The sequence below is a fragment of the Mobula hypostoma genome, chromosome 12 (assembly GCF_963921235.1).
Source record: "Mobula hypostoma chromosome 12, sMobHyp1.1, whole genome shotgun sequence".
Taxonomy (NCBI): Eukaryota; Metazoa; Chordata; class Chondrichthyes; order Myliobatiformes; family Myliobatidae; genus Mobula; species Mobula hypostoma.
This window is the reverse complement of record NC_086108.1, coordinates 40,560,211-40,576,923: the sequence shown is the minus strand read 5'-3', so window position 1 is coordinate 40,576,923 and position 16,713 is coordinate 40,560,211. Positions and strand designations below refer to the sequence as shown.

At 42.9% G+C, this 16,713-nt stretch overlaps 1 long non-coding RNA gene across 5 annotated transcripts in view; it reads left to right on the top strand.

The window, feature by feature from the left end:
- The window catches only part of LOC134354720 (uncharacterized), a 173,770-nt gene that overhangs the window by 137,533 nt on the left and 19,524 nt on the right, over positions 1 to 16,713 (top strand). For 3 of the 5 annotated variants that reach the window (XR_010019881.1, XR_010019880.1, XR_010019883.1), the window contains one exon: positions 8,771 to 13,277. This is a non-coding gene — a long non-coding RNA (uncharacterized LOC134354720). Of the gene's footprint in view, positions 1 to 8,770; positions 13,278 to 16,713 lie in introns of those variants that run through there. The other 2 variants (XR_010019884.1, XR_010019882.1) reach the window with 1 other exon arrangement.

Sequence of the window (16,713 nt, the reverse complement as noted above, 5' to 3'; positions counted from 1 at the left end):
CTTCAGTATTGGCAATGTTGCCAGGGTGAGGACACTGATAGTAGTCATAGTCATAGTCATACTTTATTGATCCCGGGGGAAATTGGTTTTCGTTACAGTTGAACCATAAATAATTAAATAGTAATATGTAAATTATGCCAGAAAATAAGTCCAGGACCAGCCTATTGGCTCAGGGTGTCTGACCCTCTAAGGGAGGAGTTGTAAAGTTTGATGGCCACAGGCAGGAATGACTTCCTATGACGCTCTGTGTTGCATCTCGGTGGAATGAGTCTCTGGCTGAATGTACTCCTGTGCCCAACCAGTACATTATGTAGTGGATGGGAGACATTGTCCAAGATGGCATGCAACTTGGACAGCATCCTCTTTTCAGACACCACTGTCAGAGAGTCCAGTTCCATCCCCACAACATCACTGGCCTTGCGAATGAGTTTGTTGATTCTGTTGGTATCTGCTACCCTCAGCCTGCTGCCCCAGCACACCACAGCAAACATGATCGCACTGGCTACCACAGAATTGTAGAACATCCTCAGCATCGTCCAGCAGATGTTAAAGGACCTCAGTCTCCTCAGGAAATAGAGACGGCTCTGACCCTTCTTGTAGACAGCCTCAGTGTTCTTTGACCAGTCCAGTTTATTGTCAATTCGATCCCCAGGTGTTTGTAATCATCCACCATGTCCACACTGACTCCCTGGATGGAATCAGGGGTCACCGGTACCTTAGCTCTCCTCAGATCTACCACCAGCTCCTTAGTCTTTTTCACATTAAGCTGCAGATAATTCTGCTCACACCATGTGACAAAGTTTCCTACCGTAGCCCTGTACTCAGCCTCATCTCCCTTGCTGATGCATCCAGCTATGGCAGAGTCATCAGAAAACTTCTGAAGATGACAAGACTCTGTTCAGTAGTTGAAGTCCGAGGTGTAAATGATGAAGGGAAAGGGAGACAAGACAGTCCCCTGTGGAGCCCCAATGCTGCTGATCACTCTGTTGGACACACAGTGTTGCAAGCACATGTACTGTGGTCTGCCAGTCAGGTAATCAAGAATCCATGACACCAGGAAAGCATCCACCTGCATCACTGTCAGCTTCTCCCCCAGCAGAGCAAGGGCGGATGGTGTTGAACGCACTGGAAAAGTCAAAAAACATGACCCTCACAGTGGTCGCTGGCTTGTCCAGGTGGGCGTAGATACGGTTCAGCAGGTAACGATGGCATCCTCAACTCCTAGTCGGGGTTGGTAGGTGAACTGGAGGGGATCTAAGTGTGGCCTGACCATAGGCCGGAGCAGCTCCAGAACAAGTCTCTCCAAGGTCTTCATGATGTGGGAGGTCAATGGGAGGATATTGCTTCACTTATCCTTCTAGGGAATTTGGATGATTTTTCAGAAAGTACGCTGGTGGCATTTTTTCAATATTTGGAGATGTCTGCTGCAATAGACAAAGTTTTCAAACCACAGGGATCAGAGCTGGCTATAGACAATGAGCTATATGCTTTGGCTATCAAACCATCTTTTCCTCAGGTTTTCATGGGGTGCTGGCATACAGAAGATGATTGTAATTTTCCTCATCGATGTCTGTCCACACTGAGAGGAGACTTGTCAGATATGGAGAGTTGTTAGTGTTTTCCAGGGTCTTACCGTGGATCAGTGTTGTACAAGGCGCCCCATCTTCCCACATCATCTTAGAAGCACAGTAACAATGATAAAGATAATCAGACTTAAGTATACCTATAATTGTGCTGGAACAGCACACTTAAAGAGGAAGATAACAGCTCTTAACTACTTCTCTGAAGCTGGAAATAGCCCAAGTATTGCCCTGATCACCAGGTGAAGTAGTGAAGTAGTTCTCTATCAGCTTGCTCCCAGTCAACCCTCAGGACTAGCAAAGAAGTTCAACATTGACAGTAAGTAACTGGAAAATATCAAACAGTTTGACAACCACCTTTCCCAGAGGATTAACATAGCTGTTAGGAATCAGTGCAGATCTTCAGTGCCAGCTTTTTGTTTGGCAGGCTGCCTCACCAGATGTTCAGTAACACCTTGTCAGAGCACCCATTAGGCTTCAATTCCACAGTGGTGATGGCTCCAGCACTTTTCTGCGGCTGCCAGATTGGGGTGATCTAGAGAAATTGGATGGAGACCCTGGATCAGCACTTAGCATCTCAACATAATGTTCAAGGATTGCTCCACTAATGACAATGCACTCACGGGGGGGGGGGGGGGGGTCCACACCTTCAGATTTGGGATCCAGATTATCCAGTACTAGCTGAAGCTGGCTAGGTGTTTTGAGTACACAGTCACAGAGACAGATACTTATTCTTGATACCAAAGGGAACAGGAGCACCCCAAACGCAGGCAGCATCAAAACCAGATGCAGAGATGTACACTGGACCCTGCACTTAGAGGGGACATAATGGAAGAAGCTTCTACGGAGTAAAAATTAAGAGTACAATCACTCTGATGGGATTATACTACAGATCCCCAAATAGCCACCAGTACATTGAGGAATAGATATGCAAGCAGATTAGGGAAAGATGCAAAAACAATAGGCTTCTGGTCGTCAGTGACTTAAATTTCTTTCATATAGACTGCAACCTCCTTAGTGCAAAAGGTTTAGATGGAGCAGAATTCATTATAAGGATTTTGTAAAGTCCTGGTGTTGGGTAAAAAGTCTGGCCAGATGACTGGCCTTTAAGTACGAGAGCAATTAGGAAACAGTGATCACAACTCATTAAGTTTTAAGATAGCTATAGATAAGGGTAAGTATGGACGTTGCTGGAGAATATTACGTTAGAGCAGGGCAAATTCAAAGGATATTAAACAGGAACTAGGGAGAGTTAATTGGGATCAGGTGATTTGGGTAAGACTACATCTGACAGGTGAAAGGTGTTTAAAGACTAAATGCATAGAGTACAGGGTGGATGTGTTCCAGTAAGGAAGGAAAGACGAGGATGGCAAGGTCAGGGTTGGTGAATTTAATCAAGAAGGAAAAGGAAACACATGTATGATTGAGGAAGCTAAAACCAAAAAGAGTCCTTCAAGATTATAAAGCAGCCAGAAAAAAAATCTCATGAAGGGAATTAGGGCAGCCAGCAGGGGCCATGAAAGTCCTTGGGAACTAGGATTAAAGAGAATCCCATACATTCTATACTTGCATCAAAAGCAAGAGGATAACTAGGGAGAGGGTAGGACCATTTAAGGATAAAGAAAGGAGGTGGAGGATCTGAATGAGGTAGTACATGAGTACTTTGCATCAGTGTTCATCAAGACAAAGGATGTGAAGGATAGTGGGGGTGGGGGGGGGATGATAGTGAAACATGATAATTTTCTAAGGCATTTCAAGATACAGAAGTATCTTGAAAAGTGGATAAGTCTCCAGGGTTTGATGGATATGCCCAGGTTACAGAGAGAAGCAAGAGGTGAGATTGCTAGGGCCTTGACCAATATCTTTGTGCTCTCTCTAATCACAGGTAAAGTCCTAGATGTCCGGTGAGTAACTAATGTTGTTCCGTTGTTCAGGAAGGGGATCAAGCATAACTATAGAAACTATAGACTGGTGGGTCTCATTTCAGTGGTAGGGAAGTTACTGGAGAGGATCCTTAGGGATAGGATTTATGACTAGTTGGAACACCATGGACTAATTAGAGATTGTGCTTTGTGCATGGCAAGGTGTATCTTACTAACTTGATGGGGCTCTTGTGGGGCTGATGAAGGTGATTGATGAGGATAGAGCTGTGAATGTTGTCTACATGGACTTTATATGCTGTTTGACAAGGCCCCTCATGGACCCACCCAGAAGATCAAGATGCATGGGCCCCATGGTGAATTGACCGTTTGAACTCAGGATTGGTTTGCCTGTAGAAGACAGAGGGTAGTGGTTGATGGGACTGACTCCAGCTGGAGCTCTGTGACTAGCAGTGTTCTGGAGGGATATGTACTGAGGCCTCTGCTGGTTATGATATTTATAAATGGCGTGAATGAAAACATAAATGCATGAGCAAGTAAGTTTGCAAATGATATGAACATTGGTGGTATTGAGAACAGCATAGATGACTGGCAAAGAATACAGAGGGATATCCCATTAGGACTGTTGCAGATATGCATGGAGTTTAACCTGGTCAAACGTGAAGTGTTGGACTTTGGGAAATCAAACCAAATGATAAAACCCTAAACAATGTTGATATGCAGAGGGATTTTGGGGTCCAAGTCCATAGCTCCCTGAAAGTGGCTGCACAGGTTGATAGGATGGTAAACAAGATTTTTGGCATGCTTGCCTTTATCAGTCAACAAACTGAGTTCAAGAGTTGAGAAGTTCATTTGCAGCTTTAATGTAGTAGCAGTTCAATGTAATACATAATCTAGCAGAGAAAAAAATAATAAATAAAATAAAACAATAAATAAACAAGTAAATCAATTATGTATATTAAATAGATTTTTAAAAACATGCAAAAACAGAAATACTGTATATTAAAAAAAAGTGAGGTAGTGTCCAAAGATTCAATGTCCATTTGGGAATCGGATGGCAGAGGGGAAGAAGCTGTTCCTGAATCGCTGAGTGTGTGCCTTCAAGCTTCTGTACCTCCTATCTGATGGTAACAGTGAGAAAAGTGCATGCCCTGGGTGTTGGAGGTCCTTAATAATGGACGCTGCCTTTCTGAGACACTGCTCCCTAAAGATGTCCTGGGTACTTTGTAGGCTAGTACCCAAGATGGAGCTGACTAGATTTACAACCTTCTGCAGCTTCTTTCGGTCCTGTGCAGTAGTTCCTCCATACAGTGACCCAACCTGTCAGAATGCTCTCCACAGTACCCATCTATAGAAGTTTTCGAGTGCTTTTGTTGACATGCCAAATCTCTTCAAACTCTTAATGAACTATAGCCACTGTCTTGCCTTCTTTATGGCTGCATCGATATGTTGGGACCAGGTTAGATCCTCAGGAGATCTTGACACCCAGGAACTTGAAGCTGCTCACTCTCTCCACTTCTGATCCCCCTATGAGGATTGGTATGTGTTCCTTTGTCTTATCCTTCCTGAAGTCCACAATCAGCTCTTTCGTCTTTCTGACGTTGAGTGCCAGGTTGTTGCTGCGGCACCATTCCACTAGTTGGCATATCTCACTCCTGTACGCCCTCTCGTCACCACCTGAGATTCTACCAACAATGGTTGTATCATCAGCAAATTTATTGATGGTATTTGAGCTATGCCTAGCCACACAGTCATGTGTATACAGAGAGTAGAGCAGTGGGCTAAGCACACACCCCTGAGGTGCGCCAGTGTTCATGGTCAGTGAGGAGGATATGTTATCACCAATCCGCGCAGATTATGGTGTATTCACATCTGGAGTATTGCATTCAATTCTGGTCACTCCATTATATAAAAGATATTGAGGTTTTGGAGAAAGTGTGGAAGAAGTTTATCAGGATGTTGTCTTGATTAGTGGGCATGTTCTATAAGGAGAGATTATAGAAACTTGGGTCGCTTTATCTGGGGTGATGAAGGCTGAGGGGAAATCTGATAGAGGTTTATAAGATTATGAGAGACATAGATAGAATAGACAGCCAGTATTATTTACCCAGGTTTGAAGAGTCTAATAAGAAAAGGCTTGCATTTAAGGAGAGGGAGTAAGCTTAACAGAGATGTGCAGGGCAAGTACTTTTTTATATACACACAAAGTTGTGGATGTCTGGAATGCACTCCCTGGGGTGATTGTGGAGGAAAATACAATACTGTTGTTTAGGAGCTCTAAGATAGGCACATGAATGTGCAGGAAATGGAATGATATGGTCATTTTGTAGCCAAAAGGGATTAGCTGGGTATTTGATTATTAATGTAATTAGTTCAGCATAATATTTTGAATTGAAGGACCTTTACCTGTGCTGTACTGTCCTATGTTCTATAATAGCCTAAAATGGGTCAATTTGGCAGACTTGTCAGAACACTGGATCCTAGACTTCCTGACTGGGAGACCTCAGTCAGTCCGGATTGGAAGCAGCATCTCTAACACCATCACACTGAGCACGGGGCCCCCCAGGGCTGTGTGCACAGTCCACTGCTGTTCACTCATCAGCAAGAATGATGAGTCAGCAAACAGAGAGGAGGTGCAGCGGCTAACAGACTGGTGCAGAGCCAACAGCCTGTCTCTGAATGTGAACAAAACAAAAGAGGTGGTTTTTGACTTCAGGAGGACACGGAGTGGCCTCTCTCCACTGAACATCGACGACTCCTCCGTAGAGATCGTTAAGAGCACCAAATTTCTTGGTGTTCACCTGGTGGACAATCTCACCTGGTCCCTCAATACCAGCTCCATAGCAAAGAAAACCCAGCAGCGTCTCTACTTTCTGCAAAGGCTGAGAAAAATACATCTCCCACCCCCCCATCCTCACCACATTCTGCAGAGGTTGTATTGAGAGCATCCTGAGCAGCTGCATCACTGCCTGGTTCGGAAATTGCACCATCTCGGATCGCAAGACCCTGCAGCAGATAGTGAGGTCAGCTGAGAAGATCATCGGGGTCTCTCTTCCTGCCGTTACAGACATTTACACCACACGCTGCATCCGTAAAGCAAACAGCATTATGAAGGGCCCCACGCATCCCTCATACAAACTCTTCTCCCTCCTGCCATCTGGCAAAAGGCACCGAAGCATTCGGGCTGTCACGACCAGACTATGTAACAGTTTCTTCCTCCAAGCCATCAGACTCCTCAATACCCAGAGCCTGGACTGACATCAACCTACTGCCCTCTACTGTGCCTATTGTCTTGTTTATTATTTATTGTAATGCCTGCACTGTTTTGTGCACTTTATGCAGTCCTGGGTAGGTCTGTAGTCTAGTGTCGTTTTGTGTTGTTTTACGTAGTTCAGTGTAGTTTTTGTATTGTTTCATGTAGCACCATGGTCCTGAAAAAGTCTCGTTTTTACTGTGTACTGTACCAGCAGTTATGGTCAAAATGACAATAAAAAGTGACTTGACTTGACTTGACTTGAAAAGCAGAGGTAAATCACAATCCCTGATTCTAAAACAGAACAACCATCTCAAACCAATTGAAGACAGACTAAATCTGCCTTCTAACACCACCTGCAGCCTCCGCCAATGCCAGGGCAATTCTTCTGAAAGGTCAGACCCCTTGGCAACCAAATAACCTATAAATAATGAATAATATGTGAGGGGGATTACCATGCAAGCAAGACACTGACCACTGTAAAATATTTGGTGTTACAAGGACAATTTCAATGCAATATTTTGATTATTTTAAATGACGTATTTAGAGTTGATGTTGGTTATCTGGCTCAATTGAAATTAGACAGATAGTTTAGAAAATCCTTTGTAAGATAGTTACCAGTGTACTGTACTCTACCACATCCTCGTGTTCTTCCCCCTTGCCACGAACCCAGCCTCCACCCCCCAACAATTATCTGAACTTTAGAGCCATGCTCTTTCACAAGACGAGTTAACATCTATTGTTATATTCCACAGTGAATCCACACAGTTTGCAATCAGACACTAGTGCTGGACCTTGGAACTCAGGAGAGAAACTCAGCCAAACTTAGAATCAGAAACTTACACAGAAGCAATAACACAATAGTTTAAGTTTAAACACTAAATACAGTGGTTTCTATATCTGAGATAATTAGCAACAGAATGTGGAAATTAAGCCCTTCGAAGACCTCATGTCAGCTGACACCTTTACAACTCTGACTTTTAATATCGTGGCTACGAGGTGAGAGCGTGGCCGTCTGGGCAACCCTGGATGATCTGGTTCCTGCCCCAATAAACTCTCACGTCCTTCGATCTGTTCCCTCCCAGCAAGACCAGTGCTGATGTTATTCCTTGCAGACAGATAGGAGAAAGGTAGCCTCTGCCGTGGCTCTGTCATTTTTGAATGAGAGATTTATGAGGATACGCCTCAGGGTAAGCATTTTCAGTCTAAGTTGTTAATTCTCAGAGATAATCAGTCTTTTCCCTCGGTATATCCCTAATGAATGGGCCAATGCACATAATTAATTCCCTTTCTTTTGTGGAGACAAAATAGCACGTAACATACCAAAGTATAAACATTTGATGCAATGTATTAACCCAGAGGTTGGAGCAGCTGCTCCTAGTCCTAGCTGTTTGTGGGACTGTGGAATGTTCTGAAGTTGAGAAAAGACACTAATTCTTTCTTTTAATACAGAAATAGGCCAAGATAAAACACAGGACAGAGCCTCTGTGCACACAGAGAATGGGAAATTGGTATGAATGGAGTGGCTGATATAATGAATCAATCATTAGCTGTTTGCCCTGCAGTGTCCCTTTGTCCACATACAAAGATGATGCTACCAACACTAGAAACTGCTGTGTCGTTGCAAGTAACAGTCAGCACAGTCTCTGAAAGAAAGAACCCCACTGCAGAAGGGACCTCTGTTTCAATCTCGCTCTCCACGATTCTGGAAAATAGGCAACCAACTAGATTAATTAGCTAAAAGTGTGAACCTCATTCTTGCTGTGACTGACTTCCACACAGCCAGGCTGGTTCTGCCCACTTCCAGACAGAAATGTTTGTAGCAACACACAGGGAGCAGTTGATCACACGTTACAATTCTTAAAGGGATAATTATCCAATATTGCACAACCTAGCACACAGTGGCCGCTTTATTAGATACCTCCTATACTTGTTGACGAGGCCACGTTAAATAAAAGTTGGCACCAGAGGATTTTGGGGACTTGGATGACTTCTTCCAGTTCATCAGCAAAACAGCTTAAATCTCCTGTTCTCATTTGTCTTTTTTCCTTTTCAAGGTGCCTGGGATCTTGTCAGCATCCATGATCTGCAGCTGCACTCAAACTATGTTCTTCACGGGCAGTCGGTTCTCACTCTTCTCTGTGGGCGACGCGATTCCTCGCTGGTGACACTGACTGAAGCGTCGCAGGAGTTCGAAACACTGAGACAGCAGGCACAGCTGTCTCTCTATCTTTTTGTCTCTCCCTTTTGATAGTGAGTAAGAATCTGTTGGCTCCAAGTCAGAGGAACTCAAATAAGTGACACTGCAGACTGTAACATCAAAATAGCGGGCTTTTGGCCTTCCCTCTCGCTGTGGCAGGACTGATATCTCTCACTCCTTCATTAGTGAGAGAGAGGGCCTGTTGAGATGCTGAAGTGTTGGGATGGTCAGTAGGTTTTGATTGACTCTAGATCATAGCTTCTGGGGGCTTGCTATTGCTTGAATGGTGGGTGGTGCTGATGCATTTGCTGAAGCTAGACAGGGAGGGGGAGGGGAAAGGGTTGATGCTTTTGCTGCTACTTATGTGTGTGGGGGAGAGGGTGGCCTTTGGGGTTCAAACGTTTTTCTGTCATTCGTTCTTCGGAATTTTGTTCTCTGTTTGCAAAGAGTAAGGATTTCAGGTTGTATACTGTATATGTGCTCTGATTTTAAACTGAGCCTTTGAATCATCGAACTGGGTGTATATTCATGGTCATCGACTGCTGTAGTACATCCACTTCAAAATTTAATGTGTTGTGCAATAGAGATGCTTCCCTGCACACCATTTTTGTAGCACATTGTTATTAGAGTTACTATCGTCTTCCTGTCAGCTTGAACCAGTCTGGCCTTTCTCCTCCAACCTCTCTCATTAACATGACATTTTTGTCCCACAGAGCTGCCGCTCACTAGATATATTTTTGTTTTTTGCACCATTCCCTGTAAACCCTAGGGCATGGGGTCCCAACCTAGGGTCCATGGACCCCTTGCTTAATGATATTAGTCCATGCCATTAAAAAAAAACCTTGGGATCCCCTGCTCTAGAGACTGTTGTCCGTGAAAATCCCAGGAGATCCTCCAGTCACCCTACCTGGCACCAACAATCATTCAATGGTCAGAGTCACTTCGATGACATTTCATCCCCATTCTGATATTTGGTCTGAAGAACAACTGAACCTCTTGACCATATCTGCATGCTTTTATGCATGGAGTTGCTGCCACATAATTGGCTGATTAGATTTTGCTTTAACGACCAAGTGTTTCTAAATAATAAAGTGGCTAATGAGTGTGTATTTTTCATTCAAGCTTCAATAATGAGGGAGAAAAAGAAACAAGAACAGACCTCCAAAATATGGGGCTTATTTTCAAACTACCAGAATAAGAGCTAACAGGCTGTCTTCCTGTCTCTAGGACAAGCCAGGCTTGATTCGCCAGGGGCCCAGTGTTTTTTTCGTACTTTGTTTTCAAAATTAAAAAAAAACAATGAAATCAACAAGAACATACCAGCTCAGACATGTGTAAAAATGAAATAAGCAAAAAAAAAAGGGACATAACATTAGAGGGGTGCCTATTGTACAAAGTGCTCAAAAATACTAAACATTAAATCTCAAATGAGGGCCGTGAGAAATCAGATGGGCGGAATTTGCTCATCCGCCCCCGGCCTCATCCAGGTAGGCAAGAAATGGATCCCAGATAGCTGAAAACTTTTTAATTGAATTGGTTCTCAAGAACCTGAGTTTCTCCATCTGTATGACTGAGGTCATGTCAGCCATCCATCTCCGAAAGGAAGGGGGAGAGGGTGATTTCCATTCCCTCAAGATAAGTCTTTTCGCGACAATCATCCTCAGCATCAGAGACTGTTGTATGGCTGTAGAGAAGCATAGAGTAGATTGTGAACAGCCAAAGATGGCGAGACCAGCTTCCAAGGGGAAGGATCTTTCATAGGCCTTTGAGTACCAGTCAAATATTTTGGACCAAAATCCAGTCAATGATGGCAAAACCAAAAGGTGTGTGACAACATGGCCTCCATCCCTTGGCATCTATCACACATTGGTGAGACAGAAGGGTAAATCTGTGCGATTTAAGTTTAGAGTAATGGAGATAATGGACAAATTTAAACTGAATCAGTTGGTGTCTGTTGTTAACAGAGCAAGCCTGTATCATAGACAAACTCTTGTCCCAGGCAGCTTCAGATAATTCAATGCCCAACTCCTCTCTCCAGGCATCTGTAATCTTCACAGTAGACGCTACAGTACAATCATCAAACAAACGTACAAACTTAGAAATGAGATGCCTGGAGTCAGGAGGGTTCTTTAAAATATCAAAAAATATATGCTTCCCTGGAAGGATTTCAAAATTACAAATCTTAGATTGAACGTAGTGTCTAATTTGTAAGTAATGAAAAAAGTGCGAATGAGGCAGCTCAAATTTCTCTTTCAGCAGACTAAATGTTGCAAACCATCCCTCTATGTACGGGTCTTCAATAGAAACTAGACACTTCTCCCTCCAAGCATGGTAGGTTCTATCTGACCATGAGGGTAGAAAGGAGTGATTGAAACAGAATGGTATTTGTACAGAGGTCTCTGGTAAATTCAGAACGTTCCTAATCTGATTTAGGATTCTGACGGAAGTTTTCAAAACAAAACTTAAACTTTTTGAAGTCCCAGGCTTTTCTAACTTAGAGAACAGCATGGCTGGCAAGGAGGAATTGACAACAGAGTTAGACTCCATACATAGCCATAAGCGAGCCCCAGGGGATAGGTTATGCAGAGCCCCTTTTGCCAAAACATTAAAGCCCTAGCATTGACAGCCCAATAATAGTGTCTAAATACAGGTAATCCCAGCCCTCCTTCAGACTTGGGCTTTTGTAAATGAATTTTCAAAATCCTGTGATTCTTTTAATTCCAGATATAAGACAATATTATGGAGTCCAATTCTTTAAAGAAGGCTGATGTAAGAAAAATGGGGAGATTTTGACAAAGATAGAGAAACCTAGGAAGGGAAACCATTTTAGTTGAATTTATATGACCAATCATGGACAGAGGTAGGGTTTTCCAACTTCCTATATTTTGTTTAAGTTTTGAAATAAACTCTGCAAAGTTTAATTCAAATATTAATTTAGGATCTTTGGGGATTGCCAAACCAAGATAAGTAAAGTGATCTTTAACTACTTTGAATGGGACACTTTCCAAAAAACCCCACGTGTAGACGATGGATAGGGTCACGAAGTCACTTTTTGGCCAATTGTTTGAGTATCCCGATAGTCTGCCAAAAGAGGTGATTAAATCTAGAAGAAGGGGGACTACCTTTTCTGAGTTTTGTAAGTAGAGTATCACATCGTTGGCATATAAACTAATAAGTGTTTCAATACCTCCCACTTTCAAACCCACAATATTTGGTTGACTTCTTATTTTTAGGGCAATGGGCTCTACCGCGACGGCAAAGATGTAATTGAATTGAATTGTCACCATTAGTTATAATAAAACACATTGGGCTGTTGTATATCAGTTTTACCCAGGAAATAAATGACTCGCTGAATCCAAACCTGTACAGTGACTCAAACATGTAAGGCCACTCAATCTGGTCAAAAGCCTTCTGTGCATCAAGGGATAAAATTGCTGCCCTACTAACTTTCCCATGATCAGCATATATAGTATTACAGAAGAATCTGACATTGGAAAAAGAGAAACTACCCGGAATAAATCCTGTCTGATCAGGATGAGTGATAGATGACAAATGCTTATTTAGTCGATTAGCCAGCATTTTAGTAATTATCTTTCTATCGAAATTTTGGAGTGCAATGGGCCTACAGCTGGCTGGGTCTGTTTCCTTTTTACCTTTCTTTAAAATGAGGGAAATGTTAGCCTCGTACAATGTTTTAGATAAGACTTTATCCCTGTTAGAGCAAGATATAATTCTGAGGAGAAGTGGAGCAAGGATATCACAAAATTTCTTATAAAATTCACAGCCAAAGCTGCCTTGCCGGACCGAAATAACTTAATGGCAGAAGTTATTTCTTCCAATGTGAAGTCAGAATCCAGGTCCTCCCGAGCAGTGTCACTAAGTTTTGGCATTACAAAAGAATCAGAGAAGTCATTCAAATCAGATTGAGTGGCATTGCATTTAGAAGTGCAGAGTTCACTGTAAAATTCTTTTAAAATCATTTACCTCCTTGGAGTTAGTTAACAGGGTATCCGCCCTCGATCTAAAGCAATGAATTGACCTTAGGGCCTGGGTACCCCTACGCTGCTGCGCCAGAAGCCCCCCCCCCCAGGTTTGTCCTCCATTTTGAAATGCTTTTGTCTTAATTTTAAGAGGAGGTTATTTATTTGACTACCCAAGATACAATTGTACTCGTATTTAAGCTTCATTATATTATTATAATCTTCAGAGGATTTCGAAGCCTGGTATGTCGCTTCGAGGGTTGGGAGAGTATTCCCAATCTCTAATAATCGCCCTTCTCTCTCCCTCTTAGCAGCGGTTTCATATGAAATTATATACCCACGAGTTACAACTTTTAATGTCTCCCAGTGCGTGGAATCTGACAGCTCACCGTTATCATTAATTTCTATAAAATCTTTTAATCTGGTGGTGATATTTTCTATAAATTTCTTATCAGTAAGTAGGGAGGGGTTAAAGCACCATGAATATATTTGTTTGGGAAGGGAGAGATTTTGGGACATTGTCAAGGGCCTATGGTCAGAAATTAATATATTATGATATTTTGTATTGGTAACACGAGCAATCAAATGAGAGTCAACCAAAAAATAGTCTATTCTACTATAAGATTTGTGAACATGAGAATAATAAGAATAGTCCTTGTCGGTGGGATGTTGAACTCCCTAGATATCTGCTAAATTCCTAGATTTAATCAAATTATTTAGGATCTGCGCTTACATGATATTTGAGGGCAGGCGGGAGGACAATCTATCTAAATATGGATCTAAGTAGCAATTCAAGTCACTGCCAATTACTATATTTGAAAGTAAATCAAAACCTTTCCTAAAAAAATTTGGCTCGTCTGTCTTTGGACTGTAAATATTAAGGAAGATTAGCGGAAACGAATTAATGGTGCCAGAGGTCATGATAAACCTGCTGAGAGGATCTGTGGTCATGGAGGTGAGTTGAAATGGAATATTTTTCCTAAAGAGGGTAGCCACACCACGGGCATGAGAAGTAAATAGTGACTGGTAAACCTGCAATATCCAGCTCGACCTCAATCTGTGTAGCTCAGTTACTTTGATATGGGTTTCCTGTAGAAAAATCACATCTGCAGATAGAGATTCGAGATGTCTAAAAACTTTATCCCTCTTAACAACATGACCAAGGCCCTTAACATCCCACGAGACTATTGTAATATCTTTACCCCCCAGCTGCGTTCTTCCGCAAGGCCTCTGCATATGAGAATAAAAAAGAGATTATTAGAGTTGAGCACAAACATAGTAAACAATGCAAAATAGCTGGCAGCCTCATAAAAACACAACGTAAACAAAAAAAGCATGTCTGACCCATAAACAAGAACAACACACACCCTAGCCCACCCCACCTTCGTGTTTCCCACAACCAGACACATAGTTCCCCATTTCCATCCCAAAAGGAGCTGCTGGGCAGGTAACTAACATTACAGAATTATCACAAACCCTCTCTCTGAGAAAATTTATAACACAAACTATATAATACCATTAGATAAATGCTATTAGGGCTGGGTTAGAGTTATCCAATGTCCACACCTGAAGCTGGACATTCATGACACCAACTCAAATTTAACCCTTATAATAACAGACATATTTAGAACATTCTCTGCAATTAAATCTCAGTGCGGCATACAACATTGTAAAACTATGTATAACAAGCAGGTCCCTCCCCTTATCCCCAACATGGAAACGGGCACAAATATAAGCTGAATAAACAGTGTCAATATAGCTACTCCCTTTTGTGTGCGTTATTCCTTTCCAAGAATTGTGCTGCTTCCATCGGGTCGTCGTATACTATAGGCGCTCCTCCATCCTGATGATAAATATAGAGCCTAGCCGGATACCGCAGGGTGTGCTTGATTCCTCCATCACGCAGAGTTTGCAGTACATCACGAAAGGCACGATATTGAGTCATCACCTCATTAGTATAATCCGGGAAGATCAAGACTTTGTTTCCCTTGTATCCATGGGTCGTAGTCTGCTGCAGTGCAGGATCAGCTCTTTCACTTGAAAGTGGATACGTGCCAAAGTGGTGCGCGGCTTAGCGCTGGCAGCCGGCTTCGGCTGGAGAGAGCGATGTGCATGATTGACTTTAACTGGGTATGGGAAATGCTCTTCCCCGAGCAACTTGGGAAACAGTCTGGAAACAAATTCAGTAGGTTTAGCATCCTCCTCACCCTCTTGTATCCCTACAATCTTAATGTTACGTCTCTGGGAACGAGCCTCTATGTCAAGCACTTTAGCTTGGAGCTGGCTATTTTGTCTCATTAGCTCTGAATACTTAGATTCAAGCTCTTGCACGCGTGCTTCAAGGTCACTAGCGGTTAGTTCTTGATTAGCCACACGGACTTGTAGATCGGCCTGTGAGGCCACAAGTGTCTGAAACTTGGTCTCAAAAACATCAAAGCGGTCGTTAATGCCGCGCAGAACTGACTCAGAAATCTCCTGACCCAACTCCTTGCACGTGGCATATGTTTCATCCGGTGGTATCTCAGACGCCGAGAAGTTCTTTACAGACCTGTTGTTAACACTAACTCCAGTCGTTTGGCAGTCGGCGGTCTTGGCTTTATTTGCCTTCGGCATTGTCAAACTTTTCCGGACACTTAGTTTAGACATGCACTGTTGGCCTATGAATGAATAAAGCACGGTATAATAGTAATTTTATTGAGGCCTTGGAGAGGAACACTGACCAAACACGTCTAATCCATACGCATGCGCACTGGCGCCCCTCGGGGCCCAGTGTTGAGTTGTGGTTTTCCTGTCCTGCAGAATCAGTGGCCCAGTCCCTGGTGTCTATTCATGTGCAACCTCTACACTGCCGCATGTCAATGAACATGTCTACATGTACACTTCTGCCACGTGTGTATTTATAAAATGTCTCCATCGAGCAGCTCCTTCGCTTGTGTGCAGTCCGGCTCAGTGCCTGTTAGAACCCTGTTTGAGTTCGCTGTTGGGTGACTGCCCTGCAAGTTCATTGTCCCAGGACCGTACCCTCAGGGGTCTGCCTGTAGTGCTGGCTCCTTTACTGTCTTAGTTTAAGCTTAATCAAGACCAGCATTTCAGAAAGTGGCTCACCATCACCTCCCCTGGAGCTATTTGGAATAGGAAACCTATAATGCTATCATCAGCTTGTAGCCTGAAAAATGACTAAGAGAGCAGGGGAGACTGTCTCTGATAATCACAAGCCCATGAGTCATTCTCACAGTAATGTTTAGGAGATTACTATGCTGAAATAGTCTGATGTATTTCCTACATTACAACAAGGGATGCACTTGGGATGTTCTGCCAGGCCATCTGCAGAATCTCTTGTGTTTATGTTCTGAAAGGGCCGCATAGCCTACTGAAGAAAAGCATGCTTCTTTGTTGTTAGAAAGTTTCATTTAGTTATTAAATCACAGAAAATGTTTTAATTTATATTCACCGTTCTTGACAACTGACGCTTTTTTTTACTGTTTAATCATAACTGAAAAGGACATAAATGGAACGAAGCCAGTTCTTGCACATGCAGTGATGAATTGTGATTGTTGGCAACCTAACGTCAGTGAAGGTGCAATGGGGGCAGGTCAAAATTCAGTTTTGTGAACTGCCTTACTGAAACTTTGAGGCTTCAAGAACATGCTTGCCAGCTGATTTAGTCTGTATTTGGCTCGGTGGTGATGCCCTTTACCTTCTCCTCGTTTTGATTGGAAACCTCACTGGTGGAAGAATAGCAAGAGGTTTGTCCTCTGAGATTTCTGCACTGTCCTATGCGTCATCTTGGTTATTATAGACACTCTAGCTGGAGGAGGCC